Raw genomic sequence first — 23,250 nt, 5'->3', positions numbered from 1 at the left:
AGGCGCCCCAATTTTGTGGTTTTTAGATACTGACTAGGATATTGACATTGATAGAGTCAAGATATAGGACAGCTCCATCACCACGTGGCTCCTTTTAGTCACATCAACTTCCCCCAAGCCCCACTTTGTCCAAGTGACCACTACTCTGTTCTCCCTTTCGATAATTTTGTCATTTCAGGAATGTTACAAAAATGGAGCCATATAGCATGTAACCTTTTTGGATTGGCTTTCTTCATTCAGCACAATTCTCTAGAGGTTCATCTGGGTTAATATATGTATCAATATTTCATTCATTTGTATTGCTGAGTAGTAACCCCTGATATGGAGGTACCATAACTTGCTTAACCATTCACCTGTTGAAGGGTCGCTGGGTTGTGCTTAGTTCAGGGCTATTATGAATAAAACTACTTTAAGTATTCCCATGCAAGTTTATGTGTGAACATAAGTTTTCACTTCTATGGAACAAATGCCCAGGAGTGCAAATGCTAAGTTGTAGGTGAGTTGCATGTTGCATTTTAAGAAACTACCAGTTTCCCAGAGTGGCTGTACCATTTTACATTCCCACTAGTAATGCATGAATGATCCAGTTTTTCTGCATCCTCAACAGCATTTGGTATTGTCACTGTTTTTTATTTTAGCCATTCTCATAGATATGTGGTGATATCTCATTGTGGTTTTAATTTTCATTTCCCCAATAGGTAATGATATTGAATTTCTCTTCAAGTACTTATTTGCCATCTGCATATCTTCTTCAGTATGATGTCTCTTTATACCTTTTTTCCATATTTTATTTGGACTGCTTGCTCTTTTACTGTTGAGTTCTGGGAGTTGTTTTATACTCATATATTTCTTATATGTTATATTATATATTATGAAAATATATTAAAAACACATTAAATGTGTGTCATAAACATAAATATATGTATTTTGTCAGTTATGTGTTTCACAAGTGTTTTCTTCCAATGTACAGCTTGTTTTTCATCTTCTTATCAGACTCTTTCACAGAGCAAAGTTTATAATTTTGGTGAAGGGCAATTTATTGGTTTTTCATTTTTTTGGATCCTGGTTTTAGCATTGTCTAAGAATTCTCAACCTAGCCATTGATCCCAAAGATCTTGTGCCATGCTTTTTTTCTAAAAGCTTTATAATTTTACCTTTCATATTTAAGTCTGTAATCCATTTAAGTTCATTTTTATATAAGGTGTGAGACTGAAGTCAAAGTTCATCTTCTTGCGGATGTGTGTCCAGCTGCTCCAGAACAATTTACCAAAAAAGTTATTGTTCATCCATTAGATTGCTTTTGTACTTTTGTCAAAAATCATTTGAGTATATTTTTGTGGGTCTATTACCAAGTTCTCTGCTCTCTTCCATGGATGTATGTGTCTACCCCTTCCCAATATCACAGTCTTTATTACTGTATCTATACATAAGGTTTAAAACCATGTAGACGGATTCTTCCCATTTTATTCCTCTTTTTCCAAAATCGTTTTAGCTAGTCTACTTCATTTGCCTTTCTATATACGTTTTAGAATAATTTATCTATATCCTCAAACAGTTCTTGCTGGGGTCTTGGTAGAAATCATATTAAACCTATGTATTAGTTTGGATAGAATTAAAACATTTACTATGCTGACTCTTCCAAGCCATGCCCGAAGTATGTGTGTCAATTTGTCTATATCTTCTTTGATTTATTTCATTAGTATTACATCATTTTCAGCATCCAAGTCTTGCACATTTTTGTTAGATTGATACCTAAACATTTCTCCCTTTTTTGAGCATTTGTAAATGATACCACATTTTAAATTTTGGTGTCTACATGTCTACAGCTAGTATATAGAAATACAATTGATTTTTGTATGTTTATCTTGTATCCTATGACCTTGCTCAACTTAACAGTTTTAGTATTTCTGTATATCCTTTAGGATTTTCTTTTTTTTTTTTTAAGGCACAAGACCACTTTTTTTTTTTTTTTTTTTAATCAGAGAGAGAGAGGGAGAGAGAGCGAGCACAGGCAGACAGAATGGCAGGTAGAGGCAGAGGAAGAAGCAGGCTCCCTGCTGAGCAAGGAGCCCCATGTGGGACTCTATCCCAGGACGCTGGGATCATGACCTGAGCCAAAGGCAGCTGCTTAACCAACTGAACCACCCAGGCGTCCCTCCTTTAGGATTTTCTATGTATACAATCATGGAATCTACATATAAGGACTTCATACTGGATAAATCATAACTCTGGACTTAATGTTGACTTGGAGATACAATGTGACCTCTTTTTTTTAGGAATATCTCTGTACTTCTAAAGTATAAATACTTGTCAGATTTCTTTAGCAACACAGAAGAAGATCATTGCAAGCTTGACTCTGCTGGCACATGATTTGAGAATCTATCTTAATTTAGCACAAGAGTGGTAATTTAGACAGACTTTCATTGGAAACCTACATGAATTTTATTCAATAATAAGTCTTATATTTAGATTTTCTACTCTCTTTTAAATACCACTGTAGAAAATAAGCTAAATAATATAAAGCAATTGCTCCAAAGTACTAGTCTGACACTTCTCTTTCCAGATAATCAAATTTTCATTGATCCATGATGAAGGGAGAAAAATAAAAAGATAATGAGCTTTACATAACCCTAATTTATCCAGTTTTGAAGATGATCTTTCATGAGATTATATCCTAACTGATATTTTGGCATTAAAATTTTCTTTCTTTTGTGGAATAATAATGGTGGTTGATGTTAATTTTTATTATTTTGAATGTACTTGAGAAAACCAGAATCTCCAACTTTATGTCTACACTGAAAATTTAAATTAAAATGGAATATTTTAAAGTCTTAGAAATTAAGAAGTCTAAATACCCTATTATCATCATAAGCACACATTACCATTTTATTAATGAAGTCTTAAATGTATCATATATATATTATATAGATAGATCAATAGGCTGCTGTTCTATCAACCAAAATACCTCCAAGTTATAAAAACTAAATAAAAGTACTGATTTTAGTCCTGAGTGAAGAGGCTCAGTGCATCTCCAGGCCAGACATAGAGTTCTTCTGCTGCTTGACTGATAACTCTCAATGGTGATGATCAGAGAAACTGGACAAAATATAGGAAGCATCTACTTAAAGGCATCAGAAAGCTAACAAGGTAAGGAAGAATTGCTAAAATCCAAGAGAAGACAGGGATCTTAGCATCTGAGATTATTTGCCTTTGGGGCGTTTGTCAGCTGAAAGACCGAGTGATGTTTTTTGACAGCTTTGATTTAAGATGGGAACAAAAGTTGGAGTTCAGGGCCCACTAAGGGAAAGTTACTGATAAAGCCCCACTTTGGAACAGTACACTTAAAGGTGGTACTCTAGGCCTAAGAGGAAACCAAGGCATAACAGCCCTCAATCAAACTGCAACCCAGCTCCCAGTTATCTAGGTGGCTCATAAAAACTTCGGTCTCTGAAATTGAAGAATGTAATCCAAGTTGGTAGTACTTACAGACACTTGATCAAAATAAATGCAACTCTTTTTCTGGAGAAAGATAATATCCTAGGACTTGCTCAAATTCAATAACTAGCACATACTTATAGATAACCAGGCACATCACAAGGTAAGACAACATGAATGAAGTCTAGTTAGAAATCATAAGCAGGAAAATTAGATCTATAGAAGTTCTGGATATTGGAACTGACATATAGATATAAACAAATAAATAAATTTTTACATAGAAAATTCAGCAGAGGGGTATCTGTGTGGTTCAGTTGGTTGAGGGTCTGCCTTCAGGTTGGGTCATGATTCCAGGGTCCTGGGATCAAGCCCTGTGTCGGGCTTCCTGCTGAGTGGGAAGTCGGCTTCTCCCTAAACCTCTGCCCCTCTCCCCAACTTATGCACTTGCACTTTCTCCCTCTCTCTCTATCAAATAAATAAATTTAAAAAAAAAAATGAACAGAAAATTGAAAATTACATAGAAATGACATAGAAGATTGTTTTCAAAGGAAGTATCCAGAAATTTTAGAACTGAAAAATTATAGTAACTGAAATTAAGAATTTGGTGAGTAAGGCTTGGTGGTGGGTATTAAGGAGGGCATGTATTGCATGGAACACTGGGTGTGGTGCATAAACAATGAATCTTGGAACCCTAAAAAAATAAAACTAAATTGAAAAAATAAATAAAATAAGTAATGAATGAAGTTATCCATGCAGCATTATGCTTTTGAAAACAAAATCTATTACACCCCCCCAAAAAAAGAATTCAGTGAGTGGGTTTAACATCCAATTTGACACAGATGAAGAGTTAATTACTATAAGATAGGACAGAAGAAAATATCCAAGGTGAAGCACGGAGAGACAAACAGGTAAATATTACAGAAGAGAGGATAAGAACCAGAGGACTTGGTGGAAAAAAATCTAACTTGCATTTCACTGAAGTTCCAGAAGAAAAAGAAAAAGGAAGTAGATCAGAAGAAATATATAGGGATTATAGCTGAGGATTTTCTAAACTAATTGAAGACCTTGCCTTAGTCCAGATCACTTAGAAAACAGAGCCTGAAGCAAATGCTTATTTGTCATAACATTTTCTTAATCCCATAGGAGCAGGAGGTAAAAATGGAGCGAGACAAAGAAAGAGATTATATAAATATAAAGAATGTGTTTTGTCAACCTGGCCATAAACTTGTGCCAAGTTCATCATTTGGTCTTACAAGGACTCTTCATATATATGCAACTGTTATTCCAACAGTTTGGTTAGGAGGAGAAAGAGAGAGAAAATTATCCACCAGTTCTCCTCTTGAATTGGATAGAGTCCCCTGAACTTCAGGATTGTGTATGTGTGAGTGCTAAGTGAGTGCCTTGGTATGTCATACCTCAGCCGCACTGGGAAGCCCCAGGGCAAGAGATGAAAGGACATAGGGAGTGTATGCAGTAAGATGCTGGCAGACTGAGCTCAAGTGTGTCAAGGGACTGGGAACGGTCACCCAGAGGGAAGGGGGGGATAGGACTCAGGACTGTGACCTGAATCTGTGGAAACATTAGCATATGGGTCATAGTGACACACAAAATAACTCTTGTACAGATATCAGCCAACCAGTTTCAGAACCTCTGAGAAAACGAACCAAGATTGGGAAAAGAAAGACTACCTAAGCACACTGGAGTAAAACTGCCAAACCCCGAGAAAAAGAGAAAGTCTTAAATGCAATCAGAAAAAGAAGTCAGATCATCTTAGAAATGAACAACTGAAATGATAGTTTGCTTTTCCACAGCCATAATGGCAGACAGAAGGCTATGAAATGACACCCTCGATTTGCTAAAAGAAAATAACTGCCATACCCAGCAATTATAATCCTGGGTATTTACCCAAAGGATACAAAAATACTAATTCAAAGGGATACATGCACCCCAATGTTTATAGCAGCATTATCAACAATAGCCAAATTATGGAAGCAGACCAAGTGTCCATCAACTGATGAATGGATAAAGAAGATGTGGTATATACGATGGAATATTACTCAGCCATAAAAAATAGTGTAATCATGGGGCGCCTGGGTGGCTCAGTGTGTTAAAGCCTCTGCCTTCAGCTCAGGTCATGATCTCAGGGTCCTAGGATCGAGCCCCACATTGGGCTCTCTGCTCAGTGGGGAGCCTGCTTTCTCCCTCTCTCTCTGCCTGCCTCTCTGCCTACTTGTGATCTCTGTCTGTCAAATAAATAAATAAATAAAATCTTTAAAAAAAATAGTGTAATCATGCCATTTGCAATGACAGGGATGGAGCTAGCATGCATGGCGTTAAGGGAAATAAGTCAGTCAGAGAAAGACAAATACTATGTGATTTCACTCATACGTGGAAGTTAAGAAATGAATGAGCAAAGGGAAAAAGAGAGGCAAACCAAGAAACAGACTGGGGGTATCTGGGTGGCTCAGCTGGTTAAATGTCTGACTCTTGATCATGACTTGGGTCATGATCTCAGTGCTGTGAGATCAAGCCCCGCCTTTGGCTCCATGCTTAGCGTAGAGTTCCCCCTGCCACTCGTGTGTGCTAAATAAATAAATAAGATCTTTTTAAAAAGAAAGAAAGAGGGGCGCCTGGGTGGCTCAGTGGGTTAAAGCCTCTGCCTTCGGCTCAGGTCATGATCCCAGGGTCCTGGGATCGAGCCCCACATCGGGCTCTCTGCTCTGCGGGGAGCCTGCTTCCTCCTCTCTCTCTCTGCCTGCCTCTCTGCCTACTTGTGATCTCTGTCTGTCAAATAAATAAATTTCAAAAAAATATTTAAAAAAAGAAAGAAAGAAAGAATGATACAGACTGTTAATTGTAGAGAACAAACTGATAGTTACCAGGGGAGTGGATGGTGGGGGATGGGGGGAAATCAGTGATGGGGATTAAGGAGGACACTTGTCATCATTAGCACTGGGTGTTGTATGGAAGTGTTGAATCACTCAATTCTACACTGGCAACTAATATTATACTGTATGTTAGCCAACTGAACTTGAAGTAAAAACTTTTAAAAGAAGAAGATTTTAACTGTCGGAGCTACTTGGTAAAATCTATCAATCGTGAAAATGCCCTTTAGAAATGAAATAGAAATGAAGACATTTTCAAGAAAAAAAATTAAGTGAGCGGTCATCACCAGCAAGGCCATAGTATGAATATTAAAGGGTGCACTTCAGGCAAAAAGAAAATGCATCAGTGTAGAAGGTCAGGGATACAGAAGGAATGAGGAATAATAAAAACAATGGTATTTATGTATTTAAAATGTATTTATGATATACAACAAAAATAATAATCTCTTACGCAGTTTAAAATATTTATAGAGTTAAATATAAGACCACAATGGTACATAATTTGAGAGGGAGGTATATGGGTTTCCCCCGTTCCAGAAACCTCCCATTTTACTGGGAATGAGTAAAAGTGCTGTTATTATTAAAATTTGGCCACGTAAAAGGGCGCCTGGGTGGCTCAGTGGGTTAAGCCGCTGCCTTCGGCTCAGGTCATGATCTCGGGGTCCTGGGATTGAGTCCCGCATCAGGCTCTCTGCTCAGCGGGGAGCCTGCTTCCTCCTCTCTCTCTCTCTGTCTGTCTCTCTGCCTACTTGTGATCTCTCTCTGTCAAATAAATAAATAAAATCTTTAAAAAAAATTTGGCCAGGTAAAAATGTTGTAATGCATGTTGTAATCTCTAAGGCAACCCCCAAAAGAGGAGTAAAATATGTAACCTCTCAGTGAATAGAGATTAAAAGTAGAATTAAAAAAAAAAATCAGTCAATTTAAAAGACATCAAAAGGGAGAGAAAAAGGAACAGAGAACAAAGCAAACATAAATCATGTAGTAATCACAAATAGAGAGTGACGTAATCAAATATTTAAATGATTACAGTCAATATAAAGCAATGAAATGCTCCAACTCAAACACTAAAAATGACAGGTTAATTTAAAAATAAACCCCAGGGAACAGAGTTTCGAGTTCCTCTTCTTCAAGTTATCTGTAACGTGAAACTCACTGCATACAGCCATTCAGCTTTGGTTTGAACTTGTAAACAGTAGGCATCTCACCACATCGCTATGTCCCACTCCAAATCATTTTCTTTCTTTCCTTCTTTTTTATTTTTTTTTTAAGATTTTATTTATTTATTTGACAGAGAGAGATCACAAGCAGGCAGAGAGGCAGGCAGAGAGAGAGAGGAGGAAGCAGGCTCCCTGCTGAGCAGAGAGTCCGATGCGGGACTCGATCCCAGGACCCTGAGATCATGACCTGAGCCGAAGGCAGCAGCTTAACCCACTGAGCCACCCAGGCGCCCCTTTCCTTCTTTTTTAAATATTTTATTTATTTATTTATTTGACAGAGAGAGAGAGAAAGAGAACAAGTGCGGGAAGCGTCAGGCAGAGGGGGAGGGAGAAGTAGGCTCCCCACTGAACAGGGAGCTGGATGCAGGGCTCCATCCCAGGATGCTGGGATCATGACCTGAACCAAAGGCAGATGCTTAACCGACTGAGCCACCCAGCTGCCCCAAGGTTATTCTTTTCTTACATTATTAGAGTCCCTTCCTTATTAAGCCAAAAAGTTCATCCTAGGTGTATTTATGGAGTTACAGATAATACGTCTGTTTCTAATTCCAGATGATAGTCCTGCAAAAAAATGAATATGGCTACCTCCTTTTTCCTCTTCCTATTCCAAGTTCTTTTTAGCAGTGTTTTACATGATCTTCACCATCTTTCTATATTATTTATGAAAACAGCATACTTTAGATTTGACTCATTGATCCAGCTTGCCGAATTATTTTTGGATTCTCCCGCAGCTATCCATCATATTGATGCTTTCTTCAATGTTGTATCATTGGGAAATGATCCAAAAACATGCTTTTGTGCTTTCATTTTGTTCACTGAGAAAAATATTGGGAAAAAAAAAAGAAAAATACCGAATAGAGCACAGTGGATCACAGTGTTTCAAAGCAGACACTGGAGAACTTTCTTTGAGTTGACCTAAGTTGACCTGACTGATTGATCAAAGCCAACTTGATCCATTAAACAGCATTCTGAAAACCTGAGCATTTAAACAGTAACGACAAGTATAAATTAATAATAACAATAACTAGTATAAATCAATAGCCAGCTCACATTTGTCCAATTCGTGAACAAAACATGAGAGGCTTTGTTGGAACATCTTGCTGAAATTCAGACACCCTGGGTCTACTTATCAAACTAGACCTAAGAGTCTCGGTGGTAATAGTAGATCTCATTTCCATTTGTTTTTAGGGAGAGAGAGGCAGCTATAAAATACAAACCTACAGATTTAGGTTATTTTAATGCAATAATCAAGCCCCTCCTCTATCTATAAGCACTGAAACTGCTGGGCATTACTTTTCTAAAAAGATGCCACATTGGAATGTACAGGGGCTTTGAGCCCTAGAGAATGCCAAGTACTCCCAAAAGCATGCATAATAAATGGGTAAAACTAGTGATAGTTTTCAGAGAGCTCAGGGGTCATTATAAAAAATGTCAAGTTAGACAAGATTCTCCTAGCCTCCAAAAAGTTAAAAAGAGGTCCATTCGAGGCTCCAAGGGCCCTGGTCTCCGAATCTAGGAGAAGAAGTTGTCTGGAGCATTTGATTTATAGTGATACCCAAACTCTGAGGTCCTTCTTAGTGAATTGGAATCACAGCAATGGACTCCTTTCTTGGGGATCTGTTCTCTGCTGTACACAACAAAAATCCTGACTCAAGCTGGCTTAAACAATAAAGGAATTCATAATTTCACGAAATCCAACTATGAGAAGAATAGCACCCTTCAGAGTTGGTGCATTCCTTAGTAGAAGTCTGTCACTGGTGACCCAAGAATAGTTGGAAGAGAAATAGAATTACTACAATGGATTAGACTACTACTTTTCTGGGGTTACATATATGTGGGTGAATCAGCCAGTGTCCATCACAGGGTTTTTGAATCTTTTTTTTTTTTTTAATTTTTTTTAATTTATTTTTCTATATTCCCTATGCTGTACCTTTCTTTTTAAAGTTTTTATTTATTTATTTATTTATTTATTTATTTATTTATTTATTTGAGAGAGAGAGCACACACGAGTGAGGGCGAGGGGCAGAGGGAAAGGGACAAGTAGGGAGCTCAATGTAGAGCTCAATCCCAGGACCTGAGATCATGACCCGAACCAAAGTCAAATGCTCAACTGACTGAGCCACCCAGGTGCCCCACTGCTACAATTTTCATCCCTGTGACTTACTCATTTTTTAACTGGAAGCCCGTATCTCCCACTCCCCTTCGCCCATTTTGCCCACCTCCATCCCACTGACTTGTGAATGTAGAATTGAACTCCTCGTTCTAAGTCAAAGTTTCCTGACTTTTAAACTATAACAATAAAATTTAAATTAAGGTTGTAAACTGGCTGACCTGAGGACATCCAGCAGGATATTGTTTTATCCACAACTGCATACCAATATACAACCCTACAGAGACTCCCCAACATGAAAATAACACAGTTCTTGAATCCTAACACAGGCCTAAGATAAGCACTAGTGTCACTGGTATGATGTTTGAGAAGAAGCTTTTCTTTTGGAAGCTTGTGGTGGAGAATCTACCCAAGGAGGAGTATACCTAGCCTAATTTTAACAAATGGTAAAGCATAAGCTTTTGATTCTATGTTTCATTATTCATTCAGTAATGGATTTAGTGAGGAGAAGCTGGAACTAATGAATAAACTGAGGAATGAGGTGTTGATTTCATTCATGTCTGTTATCCTCATCTTTGATCATAAATACATAAGAGCTAACTACATAATATGGGCAATAATATTTTCCTTATTTCTTTATTATTGAGATGTTTTTGAAAACGGAAATATTTTTTGATAGTCCAATTTATCATGCATACTAAAATTTACAATGTATGCAAGAAAAAGAAATTATTAGATGAATTACTAAAAATGAAACACTGACTTCACCACACGATGATTTCAACATTCTTAGGCACGTGCATTTGTCTTGGTCATGTGGATTGCTCTTTCAAAGAGAAGAGGATGGAAAGAAAAGAATTTCATTTCTAGAGTAAGATAAGTGTGTAACTTCTGTCAACTAAGAATAAAAATTGCCTTGAATTAAAGCAAAACTTATTCAAGCTGCATATTTTCTGTCTAGTTCTACCTTTGGGTAGCATATAAATTTCTAAGAAGTAGACAGAGAGAGTGCCAGATTTGCATACAAATTTAGATATCCAATGCAGGAAAGCTATCTTAGGAGCTGACACAACATATTTGAATAATGGAAGCCTGAAAAGCTTCAATGCTTGAAAAGACCATGTATCTGATGCTTGCATTGTGTTCTATAGATAATTGCAAGTTAATTTTTTGCATATTAACATTTTAATGCAAATATTTCAATGAAACTTTTAGACTCACTCAGCCTCCTGTGTATTAATGTAACTGACTAACCCTTGCAACTTCATAATTCATTAATTTGTTCAACATATTTCATATGTGCCAACCAACCACAGCTCTAGGCATTAGGGATATAGTTTAATAAGATGAGTACACTCTTTATGATTGAACAGATTACATTCTTGGGGGGAGGGAGGAAATAACTAAGCAGATGAATGAACGAGATAATTTCAAATAGTAATGAGAAAATAGGACAGGATGATTAAGATAGAGAGTGATGTACGAATACAAAATGAGGTGGTCAAAGATGCCTTGACAGAGGTGATCTTTGAACTGAGACAGAAATGATTCCAGGGGGTGCCTTGGTAGCTCAGTGGGTTAAGCCTCTGCCTTCAGCCCAAGTCATGATCTCAGGGTCCTGGATTGAGCCCCACATGGGCTGTCTGCTCAGCAGGGAGCCTGCTTCCCCCCCCCCCACCCCCGCTGTTCTGCCTTCTTGTGATCTCTCTCCCTCTGTCAAATAAATAAAATCTTCAAAAAAGAAGAAAAGAAATGATGCAAGAGAGGCATCCACAGGCACAAAATCTTCTTTTATCCAATATGAACAAGATATAGAAAAGACTACTGCTGCATTCGTACAAAACCTTATTCTTTATTGCTGGTAGGATGAGTTTTTCATTGAAATACTGTCACATTTCTAATAAGTGCTTATAACTGTGAATGTTAATTTGTCAAGCAAAACATGAATGACTTTAGCACCTGCCTCAAGATGCTATAGTCTGTCTAATGTCTGGACTGGGGAGGGGGGTCACTGAGGAACAAAGGAGGAAGTGTAACCTGCTAACTTCTATTTCTAGGTTTACTGGTCATTTTCAATTACAATAGCCTCATGAAATGCTCTCAGTCCAAACGTGAGTGTCTTTGGCTGCTTTCTTATTGTTTGATTTTAAGTTGGGATATAAATTATTTGACAACACAAAAAAGGGGACAGTCCCTTTCACAGGCCTGAAGCACATCTTCTTTAAACATGTCCATGTTCTCACTGTAACTGTGAAATGGTGGAGAAAGTCAAGCACAGAAGTGCACCATGCTGTTGTACAAAATATGCCAGTTGGTAAACTTTCACAAAAACGTGTATACCAAGGGGTGCCTGGATGGCTCAGTTGGTTCAGCATCCAGCTCTTGATTTCAGCTCAGGTCATGATCTCCGGGTTCTGGGACTGAGCCCTGTGACTGGCTCCCTGTTCAGTGGGGAGTCGGCTTGAGATTCTCTCCATTTCCCTCTCCCTCTGCCCCTTCCTCAGCTCATACTCTCTCTCTCAAAAAATAAATAAATATTTAAAAAATATGGATTACCAAGGGGTATTCCTGCCCCTAAGTCTTTCTCTAACATTACCTTAAAACCTTAAAGCAATTGCAGGAAATATGTTTTTATAAATGTTTAAAATAGTTCAAAAAGTATGAAAGGGCTCATTTTGAACACAATGTTATTTATACCACCTCAAAAGATGGGAATTATTCTAAGACGATTGTGTTTTCTGAAAATTCATGACTAACTCCTGTAGTTACAAGACTGTAAAGGGAAGCAAAATTCACATAAAAGAGAGGAGATGCGGGACGCTTTGTGGGTCAGTCCATTAAGGGTCTGCTTTCGTTTGGGTCAAGTCATGATCTCAGGGCCTTGGGATCAAGCCCTGAGTTGGGGTTTGCTTTCCTCTCTCCCTCTGCCCCTCTCCCTGTTGTGGTCTCTCTCAAATAAATAAATGAAATCTAAAAAACAGAGAGAGAGAGGAGATGCCACGTGACCTGACCCTGGGATCATGACCTGAGCTGAAGGCAGAGGCTTAACTCATTGAGCCACCCAGGCGCCCCTCCAAGGAAACCTTCTTAACAAATTCTCTTTTGACCTTTTGCAGCCTCAATTAGTTTTGACACTTACTTAGAAATTTCCACATATTGGATGGAATAAAATCTTTTATACTTTGTAACTAAGCATAGAAGAGTCACAAAGACTTTGAGAGTAGTTCTCAATCTTGGCTGGATGTTGGAGTCATTAGAGAAGACTTTAAAATGTCCTTATGTCCTGGCTAAACCCTTACTACTTAAGTCAGAGTCTCTGGGGATAAGATCCAACCATCAGTAGTTTTTCAAGCTCTCTAGGTGATTCCAATGTGCTATCAAGGCTGAGAACCCCTGCTTCTATAGAAACAATGGCTTTGAAAGAGGAAACAGAATCACCTGAATTGATTCCTGTGATTCAACATAATTTCCAGCTGCTTCCTATTGATCAAGAAATCAAGGATTTATTTGGTTCACCTGGTGCATGCCTTCTAAATGCAGGCAATCTAGCTCCATTCCATGTTGTAGTTGGTACGGAAAGGAGAGATGAGTTGTCTGCAGTCAGTCGTGTTTCTGGAAGTTTCCCAGCGTACGATTTTTGCTTTCTTCCAGTTATTTCTGTTTCCTTCCGTCTGCTGAATTCTGTTGCTGGACTTTCAAGAAGTGCTCCCTGCCACTTGGTTTGAAGAAGCTTTTATGTTGTATCTGAAAAAGAGCTTTGGTTTCATATCAGTTGCCTGCTGTGGCCATCAGTGTGTGCACCCACAATCACAGGTGAGTGACTCCAGCTCCCCTTTGCTTGGCTGACTCTTCAGAATCCCACTATTGGCTATGGCTTCTCACTTCCCCTTTCCTGTGCCAGTCACTGCTGAAAAATTCTTTATGGTCTGTGCTTTTCATGTTTGATCTTTTATAATCTTTTCAATCATGCTATGAAGGGAATACTATCATTATCCCTATGTTAGGAGAACTTTCTCTTCAATAAATTTAAATTTGATGAAACAAAAAATTTTATATCTGTTTGCTCCTACAAGACTAAGAGCCTATTGAAAACAGGTGTGTTCTTTCTTTTCTAAGTAGCTCATGTAGGGTTGTGAACATATGGGGCACTTGTTAAATGCTTGAGGCACAGATTCTGTCCTCTAGTGCGATGCTAGGGTGTGGTTGAAAGACCAATACAAGGTCTTACCTGGGAACTTGCTGGAAATGCAGTCATGGTTCCCACCCCAGACCTATCGGGATTCTGGGGAGACGGACAGGACTCCTCCTTCGGAAAAGCTTCCTTTCCCTGACCCTCACCCCAGGGAGTTCCGATAGAGTCTTGGGTTTGAAAATCTCTGCTTCAGTGACTTTAAGTCTGGTATACTAATGTGAAAATCACTTAAAAACAAATATTCAGAATGGAAACCTGCCAAAAGTCATAGTAATGTTTCCCTGTTAGAATAAAAGAGGTGTGAGTTCACCTCACAACTTTGATTTTTCGTCTTTTGTTTCGTGTTGCTTCATCCCTTCCCTTCTTTGCACTGCTGTGCTGTTCAGAAATTCAGCTAGGACCACCAGGGAGATTCAAATTAAAACCACATTGAGATACCACCTTACACCAGTTAGAATGGCCAAAATTAGCAAGAGAGGATGTGGAGAAGAGGAGGGTGTGTTGGAGGGGATGTGGAGAAAGGGGAACCCTCTTACACTGTGGGTGGGAATGCAAGTTGGTGCAGCCACTTTGGAGAACAGTGTGGAGATTCCTTAAGAAATTAAAAACAGAGCTTCCCTATGACCTTGCAATTGCACTACTGGGTATTTACCCCAAAGATACAGATGTAGTGAAAAGAAGGGTCATCTGTACCCTAATGTTTATAGCAGCAATGGCCATGGTCTAAGGAACTAAGGAAGGAACTAAGATGCCCTTCAACAGACGAATGGATAAGGAAGATGTGGTCCATATGCACTATGGAGTATTATGCCTCCATCAGAAAGGACGAATACCCAACTTTTGTAGCAACATGGACGGGACTGGAAGAGATTATGCTGAGTGAAATAAGTCAAGCAGAGAGAGTCAATTATCATATGGTTTCACTTATTTGTGGAGCATAACAAATAACATGGAGGACATGGGGAGATGGAGAGGAGAAGGGAGTTGAGGGGAAATTGGAAGGGGAGGTGAACCATGAGAGACTATGGACTGAAAAACAACCTGAGGGTTTTGAAGGGGGGAGGGGAGGTTGGGGGAGCCAGGTGGTGGGTATTATGGAGGGCACGTATTGCATGGAGCACTGGGTGTGGTGCAAAAACAATGAATTCTGTTACGCTGAAAAGAAGTGAAAAAAGAAAAAGAAATCCAGCTAGGAGCCAGGTGATGTTCCGCTTGTTTGCGTAAAACACTAAGAGCCTTAGCCCGCAGACGGGGATAGGAAACCATCTTTCCCACCTAATGTGCTGGAAGAGAGAGGAATATTCGTTTGTAGAGGTGTACAGCACTGAGGAAGCAGAGTGTGGTTTCAGTAGTGTGAAACTTCACAAAGATAAACATCGGCCTCACGTGGAAGACTTGTTAAAGCAGATTGCTGGGCTCCACTCCCAGAGTTTTCAATTGTGTAGGTCTAGGGTGGTGTCTGAGAATTTATGTTTGGAACAGGTTCATAGGTGAGCTCAGGCCTCAGCTCTGGGAAGCACACTTTGAGAACTACCAATGATACTCAAAGCTAACAGAGGCAGGAGTTGGGTGGAGGAGTTGGAGAGCGCCTCCTAAAGGAGAAATGCATGAATTTACGGCTACTTAGGGCAATTGCTTTCCTCCCTGGTTTGGGTGTTATTTTGCAACCGGGTTTTATCCCCCCTCCCAGGATAGTGCCCCCACCCTCACCGTCACCTTCTGCCTCCCATAAGCCTATTTCTGGTTCCTGCTTTAGTAAGTAATCAGGCTTCAGCTGACTTTGGCTTGCTCCTAGAAGAATTGAGCTTCTAAGAGGACCGGTTTCATTTGCAGGTGGTAGGAGTTTGAGAAAAGTGAGAGTGCAGAGAGAAGCTCCTATTTCACAAATAGAGCTTACCATGTAGTCAGAGAAGTTCCAGTGACACAGGTGAAGTATGTAGGGAGGAAAAAAACTAATGCAAAACTTAAAGAACCCAAGTGAAGTGTGTGTGTGTGTGTGTGTGTGTGTGTCTATATATAGAATTATCTAGTGGTGAAGATTCTTAAGTGGCCATAATGCTTTTGGTAAAATAGAATATTTGAGACTGCCGTATCTCAGTAATATTAAAGTAAGAATGCTGAGTGAACTTCTCTAGGGCAAGAGAGAGAACTCCTTCGTGTCCTGCCTATGACATTTTCTGCTTTCAATGACCCAAATGCTTGTGACAGAAACAGAATTGGTTGTAGCAGTTCCTGAAGACACTACTATTAAATAATCCAGAAACACATAGATCTGGAAGTCCATAATACAGCAATTTGTGAATTTCTCATTCTTTCCCCTCAATTGCCAAGAAACTATGCTGTAGACAAACCAGACAGCTGTCTCCAAGTCTCCTTACTCCTGCTCCTGGGTGCCTTTTTGTGCTTCCTTCAAGAGCAACAGACAGGCTTAAGGACCAAATGCCACTAGGATGGTTAATTTTATGTGTCAAGTTGGCCACAGGGTGCCCAGACATTAGGTTAAATATTATGCTTGTGTATCCTGTCTTATTTCTGGATAAGATTAACCTTTGAATCCCTAGACTGAATAAAGAAGACTCCCTTCCCAAATGTGGGTGGACCTCATTCTATCACTTGAAAGAACAGAACAAAAAAGGCTGACCCTCCTGCACACAAGGGAAAACTCTTCCTGCCTGACTCTCTTCTAGCTGGAATATGTTTGTTTCACTGCCTTGAGATACTAACTAAAATATTGGTGTGCACGCGCACACACACACACACACACACACACACCATACATCCTATTGGTTCTGTTTTTTAGAGAACCCTGACTTATACAACCATAGATGGTCCCAACCACAACCAAGCCTGGCCATAAGCAACATTTCTTGGGGCACTTAGTGAGGAAGACTGCAAGAAGGTGTTTTGAGCTCCGTGATTTCTGCTAATGAACTGGTCTTGAAACAAAAAGCTGAGCCTTCACTGTATTCATGCTCATCCAGGCTAATCTAATCTCTGCTTTAGGTTAGACCCAGGTTAGATTAGCTAAATTTAAAGTAGAATTCTTGGGTTGGTTCCCCCAACTTGTATTTGACAATTTTCTCCAGGGCAGTGGGTCTCAAGCTTGGCTGCACACAGAATCACCTGGAGAGTTTGTAGAAGTCTTATTACTCTAAAGATACTGTAGAGTAAGTAAAACCATCTCTGATGGGGAGGCTTGGGTTTTCATATTTAAAGCCCTCTGGGTGATTCTAATGTGCAGCTAAGTTTGAACCTCTGAGTCTAGAACATCCTACACTTTGCTAGAAACCAATATTATCTAAATTATGGTTATGAGCCCCAGTGTTCTTTTGATCATAGTATATATACCTACCGGACAAATTGGGTTCAGAAAAACAACACATATTTAACAACTGATTGTTCTTCACGACAGAGTGCTATGTCCTTTTGTAGAATAAAGTTTACAAACCCCTTGATGATACCTCATTAACCTGAACCTAAAAGATGGGTAGTATTACGACCACTTCTAAGATGGTAACACCAAAGATTGGAGGTATTGTAACTTGAAGTTCATGGAGCTAGTAAATGCTGAAGCCAGAATTAGAACTCAGGTGTTGGTGGATACAAATTCAGAGTCCTGTCTACCCACTGACCCACCTATCAATGTAGAAAAATAATCTGTTCCTCTGTGACCTGCCTGAGAAATCTGTTTTCACTTTGCAGTGAGCTCTGGATGCCTACCGGAAGTCACATAATAGATAACATAATTTATGACAATTCTCAGAATTAATGGGTTATTGGCAAGTTAGTAACCTAAAGCTCAATTTAAAGTAACTTAAAATTCTTAAAATAGGCATGTTCAAAATACTCACTGAAATACTACATTCGTAAAACATTCAATTGCTGTTGACTTTTTCTTAAGAGTTTGTCATATATATATATATATATATATATATATATATATATATATATATGGGTTTTATTCATTTTACAGTGGGAGTGCGCATGTGCATGTACAAGCGTGGGGTGGCGGGCGGGGGTTGTGGAGAGGAAGAGGGAGAAGCAGCCTCTCCATTGAGCAGGGAATGTGACCAGGACTGGATCCCAGGATCCTGGGAGCCTGACCTGAGCTGAAGGCAGATGCTTAACTGAGTCACCCAGGCACCCTGTCACATTTTATATTTAAACAGAAATTGTTTTCCCTATCTTGGTAACCTATATTTTCATCCTGCTTCATTCTTGATTATCAGCAGATAGGAAACCTGTCCCCACATATTTGCCATTTTTGTTATCATTAGTCCTTTCTGCTCTTTCCCTCTTATTCTGAGCCTTTGCTGGGAGGGGGAGAGGGTGTCTCACTTCATACTGTGGCTTCAGAGACACAGAAAAAAATTTTCCTACTTCATATTTGACCTACCTAAAAAGCAGATAGTTTTACAGAGAATGAAAAGAAACTTTTCTACTTAGGTATTTAGCTAGCAAGTGGCTGAGTAAGAACTCAAGTCCAGGTTCATGTAGTCAGTCCTAAGGATCATGCCATCACTACCTCCTACCCTTCGAGATGACTCCCAGATCTACCTTTTCAACTCTCCTGACTTTTCTGTGGAGATCCTACTTTCTTAAGGACTTGCCCTAATTCAGCCTGAGGACTTCAACCCACACAGATTAGACAGGCTGTACTAATATGTAATCCCTTGACTTAATTTCTCTGTCAATATTTTGTTTTGTTTCCCCCTATTGCCAGCTGTGATACTAATCTTGGATAAGATACCAGGTGGTGGGCCACATTAGCTTGGTTCCCAGGGGTTGGTAGCTGTTAGCCTAAGACCAAGGCTGATACACACTATAGCATTTTATCCAGGTACTACCTGAAGGGTTTCATGGGACCCTTCTGGAGTTGTTGTCATTATCACAGTAGATAGCTACGCTCTAGTGAGTGACCAGTGTTACATACTTGACCAGACACTAAGGTACCTGTTTTTACCCATTCCATGGTCTTGCTCTGTGGTCTCAGTGGAATCCTAACAGGCCTGACTGGCAGAGAAAACAGGTAATCAGATAGTTCCTTCACTGCTGTTCAAGGTCAGACTTGCCAGTCTCTGGATCATAGATCCAGTTCTGCCTGCATCGATGGCTAGTCATATGGGCCTATCTATGCCAGGCATAGGAGAGAGAAGGGGTACCAGCTAGCTACAACTCTGCTTCATTTTCCCCCTTGTATGAAAACTCAACTCTGACTTCTGGCATTGTATAGATGAACACCTCCCTCTGTCCCCCAACTCTCTGATTCCTTGGCATTCTCTGGAGGTATTAGGACATTTCATCTTCCAGGAAACCATCCTCTCCAGAAAGCTCCGATAACTGTTGTCCCAAGAAGGACTCCAGTGTAAGAAGATCCTCTGGATGACAATGCTGTACTGGGAAGCCTACTATAGTCATGTGTTCTGGAGGTTCACCTGGGGGCACGAAGAAGTGCTTAGCTGTGCAAGTTACCTTTCTTTACCACCTAACCAGTTGAAAATCAACATATGACTGGTTACCTGGAATTTGTGAAATACAGTTGCTAACAGCAACACCTCTGGGCCTTGTGGCTGGCCACAAATTATGCTGCCCTACAGAATTTCTGCTTCAGGGAACTCTGGGTTCTGACCAAGAATGTTTCTAGTCTCTTAACTGGAATCTTAGATCCTCTGAGAGCTTACTTAAATTATGTCGGATTTTTATTTACCATAAACCGTATTCATTTTGAAGGTATACTTCGATGATTGTTAATAAATTTTGAGTTGTGAAACCATTGCCAGAATCCAACATTTTCACCAGCCATGAAAGAATCCTCATGACCACCTGCACTCAGTCTTCATTCCCATCCTGTGACCCCAATTTTTTTTAAAGCAGCTTTATAGAGCAATAAACCACAAATCATATAATTCATCCACTTAAAGTATATACATCCCTGGCTTTTAGTATAATTGCAGTTGTGCAATGAACACCATAATCAATTTTAAAACATTTTAATTACCTCAGAGAAACCCGGTACCTCTTAGCAATCACCGGCAACCCTCCATCTTGCCCAGCTTCAGGCAACCACTAATCTACTTTCTAGCTCTTTCCGGTTTGTCTACTCTGGGTATTCTGCGTGGATGGAATCCTCTGGGCTAATCTTTTCAAGGTCCATCCATCTTGTAGCGCATGTTAGTACCTCATTTTGTGTTCTAATACTCCATTGTATGAATATACTACATTTTATCCATTCTTCAGTTGGAGGGCATGTGGGTGATTTTTTACTCTTTGGCTATTATGAGTAATGCTGCTTTGAGCATTCATGTCTATGTTTTTGTGTAGAAAGAAGTTTTCATTTCTTTTTTTTTTTATTAAGATTTTTTGTTTATTTGACAGACAGAGATCACAAGTAGACAGAGAGGCAGGCAGAGAGAGAGGAGGAAGCAGGCTCCCTGCTGAGCAGAGAGCCCGATGCGGGACTCGATCCCAGGACTCTGGGATCATGACCTGAGCCGAAGGCAGCGGCTTAACCCACTGAGCCACCCGGGCGCCCCGAAGTTTTCATTTCTTTGGATAGGGGCCATTCTAGGAGTAGAAGAGTGTCCGTAAGTTTAGCCTTTGAGGAATTTCCAGACTGTTTCCAAAGCTGCTGTACCATTTTACATTCCTATCAGCAATATAGGAGGGTTCCAGTTTCTCCACATCCTTGCCAACATTTGTTATTATTGGTCTCTTTTATTAGTGTGAAGTGGTACCTCATTTGAATCTCATTTGACTTGCATTTTCCTGATGACTAAAGATGTTGAGTATCTTTTGGTGTGCTAATTGGCCATTTCTGTATCTTACTTGAATCTTTTGTCCATTTTTAAATTTTTGAGTTGTTATAGTTCCTTATATACTCTATATACAAATTCTGTGTCAGATAAAGGACTTAAAAAATCTTTTTTAAAAAAATATTTTATTTATTTATTTGACACACAGAGAGATCACAAGTAGGCAGAGAGGCAGGCAGAGAGAGGGGAAACACACTTTCCACTGAGCAGAGAGCCCGACACGGGGATCGATCCCAAGACCCTGGGGTCATGACCTGAGCTGAAGGCAGAGGCTTTAACCCACTGAGCCACCCAAGTGCCCTCTTCTTCTGTTCTTTGGGTTGTCTTTTTATTTTCTTCAAATCTACTACCACTACCGTGGCACTTTACTTCACTGCTCCTGCTGTGGTTGTCAGCCTATAACTCTCTTCCTTGACATTAGAAGCCAGTTGATAGTCATATCTTTTAGCATACCAGAAACCTAGATTGTTCTCTGTACATACATACACAAAGTATCTTTGGGAATTGAGGTGTAAATTATAGGTTTTATTATCTGAAGAATTTCAAATAACATCACTAAAGCCAGAGATTTTCTTTTCCAAGTAGAGGCAACCCACTCATTTTATATCTTGATAAAATAAATGGGTGAGCACAGCTCATTCTTTCTACCGACAATTGTTTTCTTTAACAAGGAAAAGTAGCATTGCTACAACAGACAAAAGTTTATAAATAAGTTGTATTCTAAAAATTCATTGGTATGGTAGCCCTTCATAATGCCAAACATATTCTGGCACCAACATGATAGTAGTTGTTCACAATTCTGGGATTGAAAGCCATTTGAATTTTTGAAGAAGCTTAATGGTAAGGCTACACTAAGTATATCATAGGCCAACAAAGCCCTTCACTATCTGGCCTGGCCTGGGAATTGAAGTGCTATTCATCATGTTATTTCTATGAGAAAGCATATGTCATATCATTGGGCAGCAGCATCAACAGGACCCTGTCTGTGTAAACCCATTATAGACCCAGAGATCCCTGATCAGCAAGACTGAAGTTAAAGGATTTGGATTATAAAGAACATTTCTCACAAACCCCAGTAGAGATTAGTTTTTCCTAAGGATGGAATAAGAGCTGGAGTTCAGGATTCCATCCAAATACCAGTCTCAAGAAACTGTGAATATTTGAAAAGTATTAACTATAAAAATGACTATCTCTTGGGGTGCCTGAGTGGCTCAGTTGGTTAAGCGTCTGCCTTCGGCTCAGGTCATGATCCCAGGGTCCTGGGATTGAGCCCCATATCTGCCTCCCTGCTCAACTGGGAATCTGTTTCTCCTTGTCCCTCTGCCTGCCACTGCCCCCTTGCTTGTGCATGCTCACTTTCTGTCAAAAAAATAAAATCTTTTTTTAAAAAAATGATCCTGGGCGCCTGGGTGGCTCAGTGGATTAAGCCTCTGCCTTTGGCTCAGGTCATGATCTTAGAGTCCTGGGATTGAATCCCACATTGGGCTCTCTGCTCAGCGGGGAGCCTGCTTTTCTGCCTACCTATGATCTCTGTGTGTGTGTCAAATAAGTAAATAAAATCTTTATTTAAAATATGATCCTTTTGAAAATTATGCAGTTACATGGGCACATGTTTAAAAGGAGCAAAATGTAGGATATGGTATGTTAACACTCTGTCGTACACAGCCCCCCAACAAAGGAAATCAACAACAAATTCTGACAGGGGGGTAAAAAAAACTAGAAGCAAAGAAACTGAAATGCTAATAATAATTGTGTTGGGGTAGAATTCATTTTTCCTGCCTTTCTTTCTTCTGAATAACCTTGGATTTGATTTATTTTTATAATAAAACCAGCATAATTAATCTTCTCAAGTTGTAATTTCTGGAGAACAAGAATCTTGTTGGCTTCTTATTCTGAGATGTTGCCACTGCATAGCACATGGCAAAAAGGGGCACGTAATAAATATTTGTTGAGTTATAGAAGTAATCAGTAAAAGTTTCAGAGCTGAAAAGTAGTGTTGGAAATGAAGAACTTGGTAACAAGATAATTTCTCTTCATATTATTCTCATGTGGAATAGAGAGGCCATCACCACATGAAGACTCAAGGAATCCTACACTTTTCATGGGTCTGTGTTGTGTGGAAAGATTCCATGATGTGAATGTACGCTGTGATTAGCAGAACAAAAAGGGTGTGCAGAAATGAAAGTTCTATACAAAAAACCTATGAAATAGGCATTTTGTGTCTTGCCCCACCTACCTTAATTTCCAAAAGAGCAAATAAGGAAAGAATAGTGTTCCAAAGACCTTCCAGATATCATGGTCAATTTCATTGATCTATGTGTATGTGGAAGGATTGATCTTCTAGCTTAGACTCTTCTAGAATCTTGAAGTTATGCTGCATCAGATTCTTTAGTAGAACTCTAGATTTTTTTTTAATACTCATGTGCTGCCATTACATAATAATGTGAATTCTACATTTCATATGTTGGTATATCTACAGAAACCCTATTTCTTGAATGTCACTAAAGAGAAAAAGGCTAGAGTGATATTAGAAAACTTACTAATCCTAGCTTATACCAGGTGAACATTTTCTTCCCCCATACACTTGCCAGTATAT

Source organism: Mustela lutreola, chromosome 12 (assembly GCF_030435805.1).
Source record: "Mustela lutreola isolate mMusLut2 chromosome 12, mMusLut2.pri, whole genome shotgun sequence".
In the NCBI taxonomy this organism is placed as follows: Eukaryota; Metazoa; Chordata; class Mammalia; order Carnivora; family Mustelidae; genus Mustela; species Mustela lutreola.
This window is presented reverse-complemented; position numbering follows the sequence as displayed.